The sequence below is a fragment of the Neovison vison genome, chromosome 4, assembly GCF_020171115.1.
Source record: "Neovison vison isolate M4711 chromosome 4, ASM_NN_V1, whole genome shotgun sequence".
NCBI classification, from domain to species: domain Eukaryota; kingdom Metazoa; phylum Chordata; class Mammalia; order Carnivora; family Mustelidae; genus Neogale; species Neogale vison.
Window position 1 is genome coordinate 215,317,352 of NC_058094.1, and position 13,292 is coordinate 215,330,643.

Here is a 13,292-nt window from a genome sequence, read left to right on the forward strand (position 1 = left end):
CCCATCAGTCACCTCGAGCTTTTCTGACGCTGAGCAAGTACATCCATCACTCGGGGGTCAGGCTTGAGAGAAGGAGGCGCTGGCAGGGCACGGGGCGTGCAGAGAGCGGGGAAGGGGCCCTCGGGCACCTGCCCTCTCCTTCCCGGCCCTGCTCCCCCCGACCCAAAGAGCTTTTGTCCTTCCATTCTTCCGTACCCTCTGTTCAGGGATCAGATGGTGACTTGTAGGTTTCTTCCCAGGGGGTTATTGAAGGCTAGACTTAAAAACCAAGACTTATAAATGTCCAAGTTCCTTTGGATTCAGAGTTTCTTTTTCAACTTTCCTTCCTGAGCAGCGGGTGTGAGGATGTGGGGAGAAGGCAAGAGCGGAATCTCCCGAACTTGACCCCCAACTCGGCCACCCCACCACCCCCAAACTCCTGAGTGCATGCACACGGAGGTCCCAACTCTGGGAAATCCTATGGACCCCAGAATTTAACGACTTCCTTTTCATCCAACCTAGAAACCTCACAGGGTCCCCGTCCCACATCAGCAAATGCTCAGATGGAAGACCACGCGCCTCCTCCTTTACGTCTCTGGATTGTACAGAGCCTTCCCGAGGGGATACCTCGCTACAGTGAAATCACTGTTTCTAGAGCATTCAGTATGGACCTAAGGATGCCTTGCAGGGGATTGTGCTATAGAGAAATTTTAAAAACAGGCATATAGTTTACAGTCTTTGCGGGAAAAAGAGGCATCAGCTGAGACGGTGAAGGGCACAGTGCGTGTGAATAGGGTTGACGTGGGTCAGTACCCTTGGAGCTCGAGGAGCGGATGGTTAAGGGGGCTGGAGGGTTTAAAGAAGATGTTCTGGATGACCAGAGCTGGACCCTTTGCTCACAAGAAGTAATCTAGTGGCCGAGAGCCTAGAGATGAAGGTCTGCCATGAGCCAAGAATTTCAGCACCTCGTCCTTCCCCATTTCAGCAACTCCAGGCACTTCCAACAATAGGAAAGCCACGGAGAAGTCTACAGATTCTTCTAGATGGCAAGTTATCACACGTGACTCCACATTAAATATTAATTTTTATATCCTCTGGGCTCATCAGACATAACTCTAAGACAACAAATGTTAGGGTCTACGCCTCATTTAACTTTGCATTCCTTTCCAGAGACCTGACACACAGATGCGTGTGCCCCGAAGGAGTAAGTGGGTGAACGAAGGGCCGCGGGTGTTTCTGGAGGGCGTGTCCCTCCTCTGCCACCTGTCCCGGGTCGGCTTCCAGTCACCCCGAGGCTGGAAACAGAGCGGGGTCTCTGGTGTCAGACGACCAGCGCTCAAAAATCTAACCTTCGCCACATACTGCCCCCGGTGACTGAGAAATCGACCTGCCCTTTCTGAACTGTCATTTTCCTTATGGATAAAATGGGACAAGACCCCCTCAAGGGAAGGAAGGGACGTGAAGGCAGAAGCAGAGCCTCTGATGCCCAAAACAACCTTCCTGCCACCAGCACCAAGTTGGTTTGTTCTCTGGCACGTTAGTAACTAGTGTCACGTCTCTCTCTATCCCTTCACGTCATGAAAGGGAGACCTTTCTGATCTGCATATCTGTCCCCGACTAATGTCTACGCTACGGGTGGTACGGAGACCACGTGACTGCTGACAACCTGTGTTCCAGAGCCACGCACACACCTGCCTCACCTCCTAACCCGAAGACCATGTGCATTTCACTAACCAGCGCTCAGCCTCAACTTTCTCGTCTGTAAAATGGGATCAACTGCTTCCCACCTTACTGAACTACTGTGAGGATTCTCCGAAGTCCGACGCATAAAGGATAGACTGGCGTTTCCTCCCTTCCCCTTCTTTGCAGGCTGAAGCCTCTGAGGAGGGCGTGACTTGAATACCCATAAGCCGAGCGCTCTCTTTTGAGTTCCTTCTTAAAACTTGACATTGAAGCAAGGCCCACGGGACTGAGACAAATATCTCTTCATTATTTTTTTTTTTTAAAGATTTTATTTATTTATTTGACAGAGAGAGACCACAAGTAGACGGAGAAGCAGGCAGAGAGAAAGGGAGAGAGGGAAGCAGGCTCTCCGCCCGGCAGGGAGGCCGATGCGGGACTCGATCCCAGGACCCTGAGATCATGACCCGAGTCGAAGGCAGCCGCCCAACCCACTGAGCCACCCAGGTTCACCAAGACAGCAGTGACCCTCCTCCAAAAGCTCGCAAGCCTTTTTTTTTTTTTTTTTTTTTTTTTAAGCTCTTCAGCTTCCTCCATAGTCACTGAAATGGAAAACTCCGGATTCCTCCCCTGGAGGGTTTTGTTTGCCATTTTATCAGAATCGGACTGAGACCTCAGACTGTCCTGTTGGCATCCATAAAGAGTATTCAAACCTGCACCGGTAAGCAGGGGGACAAGCTGCCAAGACTGCAGGCCCCAGAGGCTGGACACGAGGCTTGTGCCACCCGAAAGCGGGAAGGGCCTGGGGCCTGTTCTCCGGTCTCTCCAGGTTTGCTGGGGCTCAGTGACATTGTATCTTTCTATATGTAGGGCAGGACTTCAGTGACATCAAAAGGTCAAAAGGACTGTGAAGATGGTCTGGGCCATTTTTCCAGTCTGTACTCAGTACTCCTCGCTGCCTGGACAGGCCCCCTGAGCACACATCCCACCCACTGAGAATCCACACGTCCGGGTGCCCACGACACTCTAAGGGGCAGAAAACAAATTCCTCCCTCTTTCTAGCTCTGAAATTCCCTTGCACACCCCATGTATACCCGCTATGTGCTTGCACGCTTGCAAGACACACACCGACGCATTCGTATTTAAATGACAACTTCTGGGAATCATCCCTTTATTAGTAGTATTTCATGCCACGGAGAACAAAATTGTCCTGTATTTTCTCTTTCTACTCATCACTCACTGACACTCACCCCTGCACCCCAACACCCTTCCCTGTGCTCACTCACTCGGCCTGATAGAAAATTAAGAGCCACACATTGGCGCATAAAATCTTTCTCGAACATTTTAGCATCAAATTAAAAATGTGGTTCTCATTTCCTAACTATCCTATCCGCTGTACTCAATTTATCAACTCATTTCATACTTCTAGGAAATTTCACAGTGCTCTTCTCTCTGAGTTTAACACCTGTCTCTGTATCAATAAATAAGTATTTATTATGAAGATGACGACCACGTTCGCTCCTTCTCGGACTTAAAGCTGGAATACAGAAAGAAAGGGAGAAAAATACCTCTGGAAGATGTTTAAACAGGATAAAGAGTTAATACACACATGGGGAGTCCTATAAAAAGAAATACGACGCCAGATAATGAATAGAAGCAAGCAAACTTTTATGACACGGTGGTTTTGTTTTGTTTTGTTTTTTTCTTCAGATTTGCACTCTACACTCTCTTTTGATTTTCCGACCTGAGTTTGTCAATCAAAATTTATTCCTAACAGCAGCAGCTTTACCCACACCAGCACCCTGGCTTCTCTGGTCCTTCAGCCCTAGGGTCAGCCTGTCCCACGGGAGACCTCGCCATTTCTCGCTGGAGGTCATGATGTGGCCATTCCTCTTACAGAGCAAGCTAGGGTTAGGAGAACCTTCTGTGCTTAAACTTCGGGCTTTATTTTTCACAGACTCAAAGGAAGCTGAGGTAAAGGGTATGTGCTGTGGCTCTGTGATGAGCCATTCAGCGAGGCCCTTGGAGTCCACGGGTATTCAGAGCATCTAAGCTAATGGGCAGTTAAGGAAACAATCCAACAGCTGGTAGGCCTCCCTGGCTATTGCCAGCCTAGCTTCCAGGCTCTGGATGGTGCTGAGTTATGGGACACAGTTTCGGCTCAGCCAGCAGAGATGTTCCCCACTGACGCCACCGCCCCCCACCCCTACACACACATCCAATGCCACGATTCACAGCGCTCATCCAACTGGCTTCAGGGCAGGCTTTCTACCTGCTCCCAGCTTGACTAAGAATCAAAGACATGCTTGTTTTGTCAGAAGAAAATCCTTTAATCCAAATATGGTTTGATTTTCTGTTTGGCTTCAAAATAGTTTTTAACCAAGTATTTTTATACAGATTTTTCTTTAACTGGTAAAAAAAAAAAATAGATACGTTATATATGGTATATATTCTCAATATATTTTATCTCTCTATAGGTTCTCTCTATATTCTCTCTGTGTATATTCATATGGTAACAGTGGCAAGGTTTCTCTTATCAATAATGCTTTATCATTGATGTCAAATTCCTAGATGACAGGTGATAAAAGATACTAAATACATGGATTTGTGATGTCTCTATAACAGTATTATCTTTGCTAGATACTGACTAAAGCTTCAGTGGTCTCTGTGTCTGTTTTTGTGCCAGTACCATGCTGTCTTGGTGATCACGGCTTTGTAGTAAAACTTGAAATGAGGCAACGTGATGCCCCCAGTTTTACTTTTCTTTTTCAACATTTCCTTAGCAATTCGGGGTCTCTTCTGGTTCCATACAAATTTTAGGACTGTTTGTTCCAGCCCTTTGAAAAATGCCGGTAGAATTTTGATCGGGATGGCATTGAAAGTATAGATTGCTCTGGGCAGTACAGACATTTTAACAATGTTTATTCTTCCGATCCATGAGCATGAAATGGTCTTCCCTATTTTTGTGTTTTCTTCAATTTCTTTCATAAGTGTTCTGTAGTTCCTCGAGTACAGATCCTTTACCTCTTTTGATTAGTTATATTCTCAGGTATCTTATGGTTCTTGGTGTTATGGTAAATGGAATCAATTCTCAAACTCCCCTTTCTATATTTTCAGAAGAAAGCAACTGATTTCTGTGCATTGATTTTGCATCCTGCCACATTACCAAATTGCTGCATGAGTTCTAGTAGTTTAGGGGAGGAGTCCTTTGGGTTTTCCATATAAAGTATCACGTCATCTGCAAAGAGAGTTTGACTTCTTCTATGCCAATCTGAATACTTTTTTTTATTAACATATAATGTACTATTAGCCCCAGGGGTAGAGGTCTGTGACTCGTTAGGCTTTACATACTTTGCAGCACACACCACAGCACATACCCTCCAATTTGGATACCTTTTATTTCTCTTTGTTGCCTGATTGCTGTTGCTAGGACTTCTAGTACTGTGTTGAACAAGAGTGGCGAGAGTGGGCATCCTTGTCGTGTTCCTGATCTCAGAGGGAAGGCTGTCAGCTTTTCCCAACTGAGGATGATATTCACTGTGGGTTTTTCATAGATAGATTTTATGAAGTTGAGGAATATTCCCTCTATCCCTCTACTTTGAAGAGTTTTAATCAGGAATGGATGCTGTATCTTGTCAAATGCTTTCTCTGCATCAATTGAGAGGACCATGTGGTTCTTCTCTCTTCTCTTACTGACTTGTTCTATCACATTGATTGATTTGTGAATGTTGGACCATCCCATGGATAAATCCCACCTGGTCGTGGTGGATAATCTTTCTAATGTACTGTTGGATCCTATTAGTTAGAATCTTGTTGAGAATCTTGGCATCCATATTCATCAGGGATATTAGTCTGAAATCCTTCTTTTTGGTGGGGTCTTTGCCTAGTTTGGGGATCAGAGTAATGCTGGCTTCGTGGAAAGAGTCTGGAAGTTTTCCTTCTGTTTCTATTTTTTGAAACAACTTCAGGAGAAGGTCCTGGGCTCTTGTTTTTTGGGAGGTTTTTGATCACTGCTTCAATCCCATTGCTAGATATTGGTCTGTTCAGGTTGTCAATTTCTTCCTGATTGAGTTTTGGAAGTTTATAGGTTTCCAGGAATGCATCCATTTCATCTAGGCTAAAGCTTCAGGGGTTCTTCTTCTTCTTTTTTTAAAGAACATCAGAATATGGTTTCCTCTTCTTGTCTAAACATTACTTAAAATCTGTCTCTCAGTTGCAGTATAGTCCTAGCCTTTGGAATTCAAACACAGGATCCCAGATTTCAATATAGGTAATCAGCAAAAATAAAATATTGTTTAATGTTTAAGTTATGCAAGAAAAAAATTTCATAGTTTTGAATTAAGGCTCTATTTACAGATTTATGATTTGGTTTTTTGTTTTACTTAAAAGAGGCTACACATGACTAGGCTAAGTAAAACAGTATGTTTATTATTAATAACTATTTGACTTTCATAAAGATATTATACCGCAGAGTAAGAAGTTTGGACTTAGTCACCAAAACTTAAGGAGATAAAATATAACAGTGGTTTTATCCCCACCCAGGGACAGTCTGTGGTAGAAACTAAATTGGTCTCCCTTGACACCTTCCTTCCCCAGCCCAGGCACCTTCATAATGCGTCTCATTTCCCTCTTTGATTTTCTTCCTAACCCCAACACTAACTGAAATTCCATCTGCTTATTTGGTTCTTCATTTATCCAGAATGATAGCTCAGGAAAAGCAGGCACTTGTTTTTTTTGTTGTTTTTTTTTTTAAAGATTTTATTTATTTACTTGACAGAGATCACCAGTAGGCAGAGAGGCAGGCAGAGAGAGAGAGGAGAAAGCAGGCTCCCTGCCGAGCAGAGAGCCCGATGTGGGGCTTGATCCCAGGACCCTGGGATCATGACCTGAGCTGAAGGCAGAGGCTTTAACCCACTGAGCCACCCAGGCGCCCCGACACTTCTGTTTTTTTCACCTCTGTTTTGCAAGGATTCTAAGAGGAGTATGGGAGCATCCTATAAATACTTGAGAAGCAAATAAATGGATGTTTTCAGGTGGTGACCTCTATTCTATTGTAAAAACACAAACTGCATCATCTCATAGTTACTGCTCGGAAATGACACACACACAGACACACACAGGTGGTCATGGCTTTGCCCAGTACTGCTCACGTAAAAATGGGCATACAGACTGAAACCGGGCAAAGCAACCTTAATACTCATTCGGAAAAATTATGACCGTTTCTTCAACTTGGAAAATTTTTCACCAAATCATTCAAAACTCTGTCTCTGTCAGTTATAAATGCACAGAGAAATTAAAAAAGACAGGAAAACAACTAATAGCATACTGTCATTTACAATGTTAGAAATATTGAAACTTATGGGACGCCTGGGTGGCGCAGTTGGTTGGACGACTGCCTTCGGCTCAGGGCGTGATCCTGGAGTCCCGGAATCGAGTCCCACATCCGGCTCCCAGCTCCATGGGGAGTCGGCTTCGCTCTCTGACCTTCTCCTCGCTCATGCTCTCTCTCATTGTCTCTCTCTCTCAAATGAATAAATAAAATCTTTAAAAAAAAAAAAAAAGAAATATTGAAACTTAAAGGGTTTCATCACTGCTTTTATAAAATAGTTATCAAGAATCTTCTGCAGAGCCTGCTTTCCTTTTCTCATTGTGCAAATCACAATGCAGAGCAAACATCTTTCCTACGCCTTGGCAAACGCCTAGGCCTTTCTAAGCGGAGATTATTTTATTCTTTCATTCTTCAGGTTTTCAAGTCTGAGCGTACACTTGAGAATTCCATTCAAGCGAGTTTTTGGCCGGCGTCAATCACTTTGGCACATTTTCCTCCTCTTTGTCTTCTCTGCCTGCCTCATTTATGTCAAGTTTGTGTTCACCACATGCCCTTAGCTGCATATGAGCAGCCTCTCAAAAATGGCCATGTGTCCAATTTCCCGCTTCCAGCCCTTTCCTATGTCCATTTGGGTTTCACTTCAATTTCACGTCCAGCGGTAAATCACGTCCATGTCTTGCCCACACTTTCAACGTTATTGGCCAATTTCTTCTTTTAATTACCCATTTTTGGAAAATGTCATGTAGGCTAATTCTGGGAGACCAGAAGGCAAGAAGACAACCTTCTTCACTCTCCTCACCGAGCATGAACAACAGACACAACGTGACCAGTGCGTACAGATGATCAAAGAAGTGATGTGCTCGGTCACCGATTAGAAGGCACATTTGTTAGTTATGCTGTGATCTGCAGACTGACTATCTGGAGTGAACTCTGTCCTGTGTACAATTACTTATGGTTAATATGCTAAAATCTCAACCATGTTATTGGGGGATTAGGGTTAATTAACTAACCTCCAGTAACCACAATTCAGGCAAACTGGAACCACGTCAAGTAAGAAATGGCTTTCATTGTAAATTTCATTGCTCTGCCAAGCTTTCCTGTAACCTCCCAATACCTCTATGGATGGAAGAAGCAACTTTAGAAATATGGGAAATTGGGGTTTTACCCTCAGAAGTCTTAGATTATAAACAGAGAGATTTTACTTTTCTTACTATCTTTTCCTGAGAAACAGACAGCAGCATGTAGTCAGAGCTCTCGGAAAAACAAAATGTAATTACAGAGCAAAAGATTTGCATTTACTGGTCAGGATCAAAAAGACTTACACTGGTGGTCTTGAACTTGATCCTGTGTTATGATCTCCTGTAGGGCTTATTAACCTAAGGCACCCTCTGAGTGCTACCCCACCCTCTGAGTTTGTAGATTTGAGGTGGTAGCTGAGAAGGAACATTTTTAGGAAGTTCCCAGGTACCGGACGCTGCAGATAAGAAACCCCAATTTACGAACCACAGACTTAAACACACGCAACCTATTCCATGGGGGAGCGCAAAGTCTCAGGAACCTAAGTCTGGCAAGAGGATAGACACTGAATCCTAGACCTTGAAGGTGGCTTAGCGATCCTTCAGTTAAGCCCTGTTATTTTACCGCTAAGAACATGAAAGCCTGCAAACTTCAAATGATTTACTTAAAATACGAAGTTAGCCAGTCTTAAAGTCTGGTCTAGAACTTAGAATCTATTTCCAATAATTTCTGGAGGACAGCCAGCATCATAATAGACCATATTCTCAATAGACATATGGTGAAAAGATCACACACACACACACACACACACACACACACACACTTTCAGACTTACTGAGTATGAAATGGTCTGGCTAAAAATTGCCATTCCTAAGCCCTCACGTAAAGGTTCTGACTTCACAGGTGGAGGAGAAGGCACTTTTAGATGGCAACCCCATGGGATTCAAACGCAGGGGAACTGTTCTTCAGGAAACATTGGGTAATGCCAGTGTTTTAAGCCAAAGAATGTACACACTGCAAAGAACAGAATACCAAATGTCTTTGAATTTTTTCTTTCTTTTTTTTTTTTTTTCAAAATACTTCCACAAAATACTCCCCCTATTCTCATATGAGGTGGATGAGGCAACACCAATTCTTCCTTCTTGAACAAACTTTGGACAAGACTTCCCCTTCCTAGACTCTCCTTTTCTTCACCTGTGTAAGGGGTAAAAGTCTTTTCTAAAATATTTATTTTGAGAGAGAGTGAGTTTGGGGGAAGGGGCAGAGGGAGAGAGAGAGAATTCAAGAGACTCCATGATGGGTGTGGAGCCTGACTCGGGGATCGATCTCACAACCCTGAGATCATGATCTGAGCTGAAATCAAGAGTTGGATGCTTAACCCACTGAGCTACCCAAGGTGCCCCAATGGGTAAAAATATTACATCTGATCTCATACAACTGGTCTGAGGACAAAATGAGATAGGACCTATGAAAGCAAATTGCAAAGGGTAAAACAGTATCTGGTTATTAGTTGTTAGCTTCATTACAGAGAAGCCTAAAGGGTAAGATTTTTTTTTTTTTTAAATCAAGTGGGGTATCTGCAGATAGAAGATTCTTAATTGTAATGTAGTTGGCTCATCTTGGCAGAAGCTTACTGATCAGTCAAAGGTACCAGACGAGGCAACATCTCCATGAAATCACAAAATTTTACCCCAAGAAGCCCCAGGTTACCTGGCCAGAATCTGCAGATTAACGTCAAAGCTGGAACAATTTTTAAGTATAATATATGCAGGGCTAAATGGCTTTCTTGGAAAATATCTTGTCTAATCTCTGTCCCCAGGACATTTCCTGTCTCTCCTGACTCAAATTGGACTGGAAACCAGACAACTGCGACTCCCTGAGCTTTCTTTTCTTTTAATAAAGCTGCAAAGATAATTTTTAAAGCAGAAAAATGAAAACTATCCATTTACCTCTACTCTGCCTTCACCGAGAAGAAGATCCCCAGGGTTGGATGAAGAAGACACCAAAAAAGGAAAGGAGAGTGTTCCTATCCCAGCAGGATGTGTGGAGGAAGCCGTGCTGACTGAGGACAGCAAGGAAGCCATCTTGGTACAAAATATCCCCCCTACACAGGAGCTCTTTCAACAAAGAACACAAGAACCTTTTTCTCTTTGAGGGCCCGGCTCTTGTTTTTCTGCACGTAATTTTCATCAAAATTTGTGGAGCCAGAACATTCTGGCTTCATTGTTACTCTGCTGTTGCGCATCATGAGTAACTACTTTCTTCGACTGGCTGCCCAAGGGGTGAGTCTACCCACAACTGGCACGAGATCATTCATTTGAGGAAAGGAAAATGAGCGCTTTTAGGGAAAGAGCAGGCATCTCACTGGGAGCAACTGGTGCTCATCTCTGATGTGGTTACTCGAATTACAGAGGCTCTTGGAGAACAACCGACCTCTTTTAGAAGAAGTGGCTTCAAACCATTCCATATGAAATGCCCAGACCTGATTACAGAGCTTTCTCGAAAGCCGACATCTGAGGCAGATTTAAAGCAAAGAGCAAAGGAACAAAAAATATTCCCCAGAAAATAAAACTGTTCATGTTGTCTTAACTCATTGTAGCCAGAGTAGCAAGACCTCCTGGGGCAGAAGGTACAGGAAGGAGCCTGGTTTCCACTGACCCCGTGAGACACGCCTGGAGCTCGTCCTCCTCAAAGGGCCTCCGTAGACACTAAGGATTCCCCCCAAAATTCAGAGACATGTGGGATGCGTGGGTCCAGCTCATGCTCAGGTCTGAAGATAATCCCGTCTTGCCACATTTTCTTCAGTCCAAGGACATCGGCCTCTTCCCCCAAATCAGCCCTTTCTCTAGATGTCTTTCTATCCGCGACACCAGAATTCTCCCAAACTGGTCAACTTCAACATTCCATTTTCCAACCATCCTTCAAACACCCACCTTCCAACCTCACATCTAGGTTTCAGATGGCTTGTCTTTTCCTTCATAGTGTCTCTGGAAAGGATCCCTCCCAAGTACCTCGTTACACTAACGCATCAGAATTGATTCATTCGGTATTGTGCCCAAGCACTGGGCGAAGAGCTCCAAAGATAAGTAAGGAAAAGAAAGTCATTTAAAGTAACTGTTCAAGACAAGAATAAAATCAGGACTTACACTATTGTCCCTACCTTCAATGTCCCCTTTCTCTCTTATCTTAATCAAGCTTTAAACACAAGTCAGGAGACATGATCTCCAAGAAGCCTGTTTTGAATCCAGTGTCAGCAGACTTCAGTGTCTCTCCAGCGGACTTTCCGAAGTGCCTATCTTGATCCCTGCACGGACACTCCACGGGTAGATGTGTCTGGCCCCTAGCCAGACGGTGGGATGTGAAGACACAGACGGGGTCGCATTCATCTCTGCATTCCTAGCACTTAACACGAAGCTCAGGACACGGTGTCCATTGCATGTTTTTGAAGCAATGAATGAAAATTAGAAGAGAAATCGTTGAAAGCTGGGGAACAGAACTATTCATTTCAACTGGGGCAGTGAAGACGATTTTCTTGGAGGAGGTGGTATTTAACAAAGCACTGAAGCATGAACAGGATTTCTAGAATGTGGAAAGATCAAGGGCTTGAAGGGCAGGGCTGGTACGCAGAGGATTACTTTTTAAGACCTAATGGATTCTCTCCACCTCTAATCTATTGCTTTTCTAAAAATCATCTTTCTTATACTCTACTACATTTTTTCCCCTTCCTTACTGGTGGAGAACCTCCAGTGAGCCCTTTCTGTCTAACACAGTGCAATTCAAGCACATTAGCTTGCATTCAGGGCTCTTGCTGCCCTACACTTTTTTCTGCTCCTAACTTTGGTCCTCTGGCCACCTACTGTGTGCACACATTGGACCCGTCTGCAATCGGTCCTCTGTATCTTAATTTTGTCACCTCCTTGGCTGTCCTGATACTCCCCCCACTCAGCCCCCCTTTGCCACTGCAGACCACAGCACCCTCTTCCTCTAGGTAACTTGATCAAACTCTTCTTTTACCAATTCATCATACACTATACTGTATGGTTTTCTAACTACAAGTCTGCTGTGCCCCTCTTAGGAGGACCCAGACAAGGGACTGCCAGTCTGAGGTAAAGGATGGTAGCCCCCCGTAACATGCTGTGTCTCAGACAGACATTCTACTGGCTAAAAATTCTCACTGAATGGAATACTCCTCTAAGAATATATCGGGGGGTCTGTAATTTGGGCAGATATCTTCTTATTCAGCTACCCATGGATAGGGGGCTTACGACACAAAATTGAATTTAATGAGAATAAAATTCTAGTATTCATTTGTTACAAAATGACCAACTCTGCCGCTGTTAAAAAATAAGAACTTCGCACTTCTCTCTTTTGTTGATAAAATTACAGTCACAGTTTGTCTTACCTTGTCCACATGACCAAAGAAATGCCTTTTTTTTATTATTATTATTCATACTGAGTGACTGGCCCTTTAAGACAGGTGCACCCTTCCCACCATTTTCGTGCCAGCCCTTGTGACTTCGGGGCCCCTTCCTGCTCTTCAGCCCCACCCCACCCCCAGGCTTTGCCCTGCATCAAACCACACCAATATACCAGTCTTAGACCTTAATCGTGAAAGACACCGAGGGGCACAGGGCTCGACCCTTCGTCCCCCACAACAGGCCGCGGGGCATGGAGAATCCATCGCCTAACCTTTCCCAGCCTCTGTCCATCTGGGCCCCACTGTTGGATGTCCAAGCTTGACAGGGAATGCTTTCCAATGGGAAACTGCAGCAGGGTTTCCCCCCCTCCCCATCCTTTTGGGCCCTATTGTATGTTCAGCTGCACTGGAACTAGCCGCTAATCAAAGCCAGAGCCTCTCCTACACAAACAAACACGGCATTGTGGCCTTCCCCAGGGTGGAACACAGCACTCCCACAAACAATTTAGTCAGGTGATAGCAGGCCGCAGGCCCGGAGCGAGTGTCTCCAGGACACTCTCCTGCCTGTGCTCCCCGGTCCCTTCCTCAGCACCAGCCCCTTGAACCACCATTCCAGGCCAAGTGACTCTTGAGGAGACAATGGAAAATGAACCAATACATGAAAATATGCAGCCAAAGAGGTCTAGCCTAATGGCAGAATTCTTTTACCGAGGGAGGGTATTCTCCCCATCAGAGGGAGGTAGGTATAAATTACACAGTGCAAGATTGTACTTCTGGGCCCTGGCCAGAGGAAAGAGGGGAATGTTGAACCAAAACCTCTTCAGATACTCCCGGGACCCTTGTCATGGAACAGGGGGAGGAGGGTGGGGC

At 44.6% G+C, this 13,292-nt stretch overlaps 1 protein-coding gene across 2 annotated transcripts in view; it reads right to left on the reverse strand.

Moving 5' to 3' along the window:
- Positions 1-13,292, reverse strand: part of PTN (pleiotrophin) — a 102,135-nt gene that overhangs the window by 74,809 nt on the left and 14,034 nt on the right. The window lies entirely within an intron of this gene.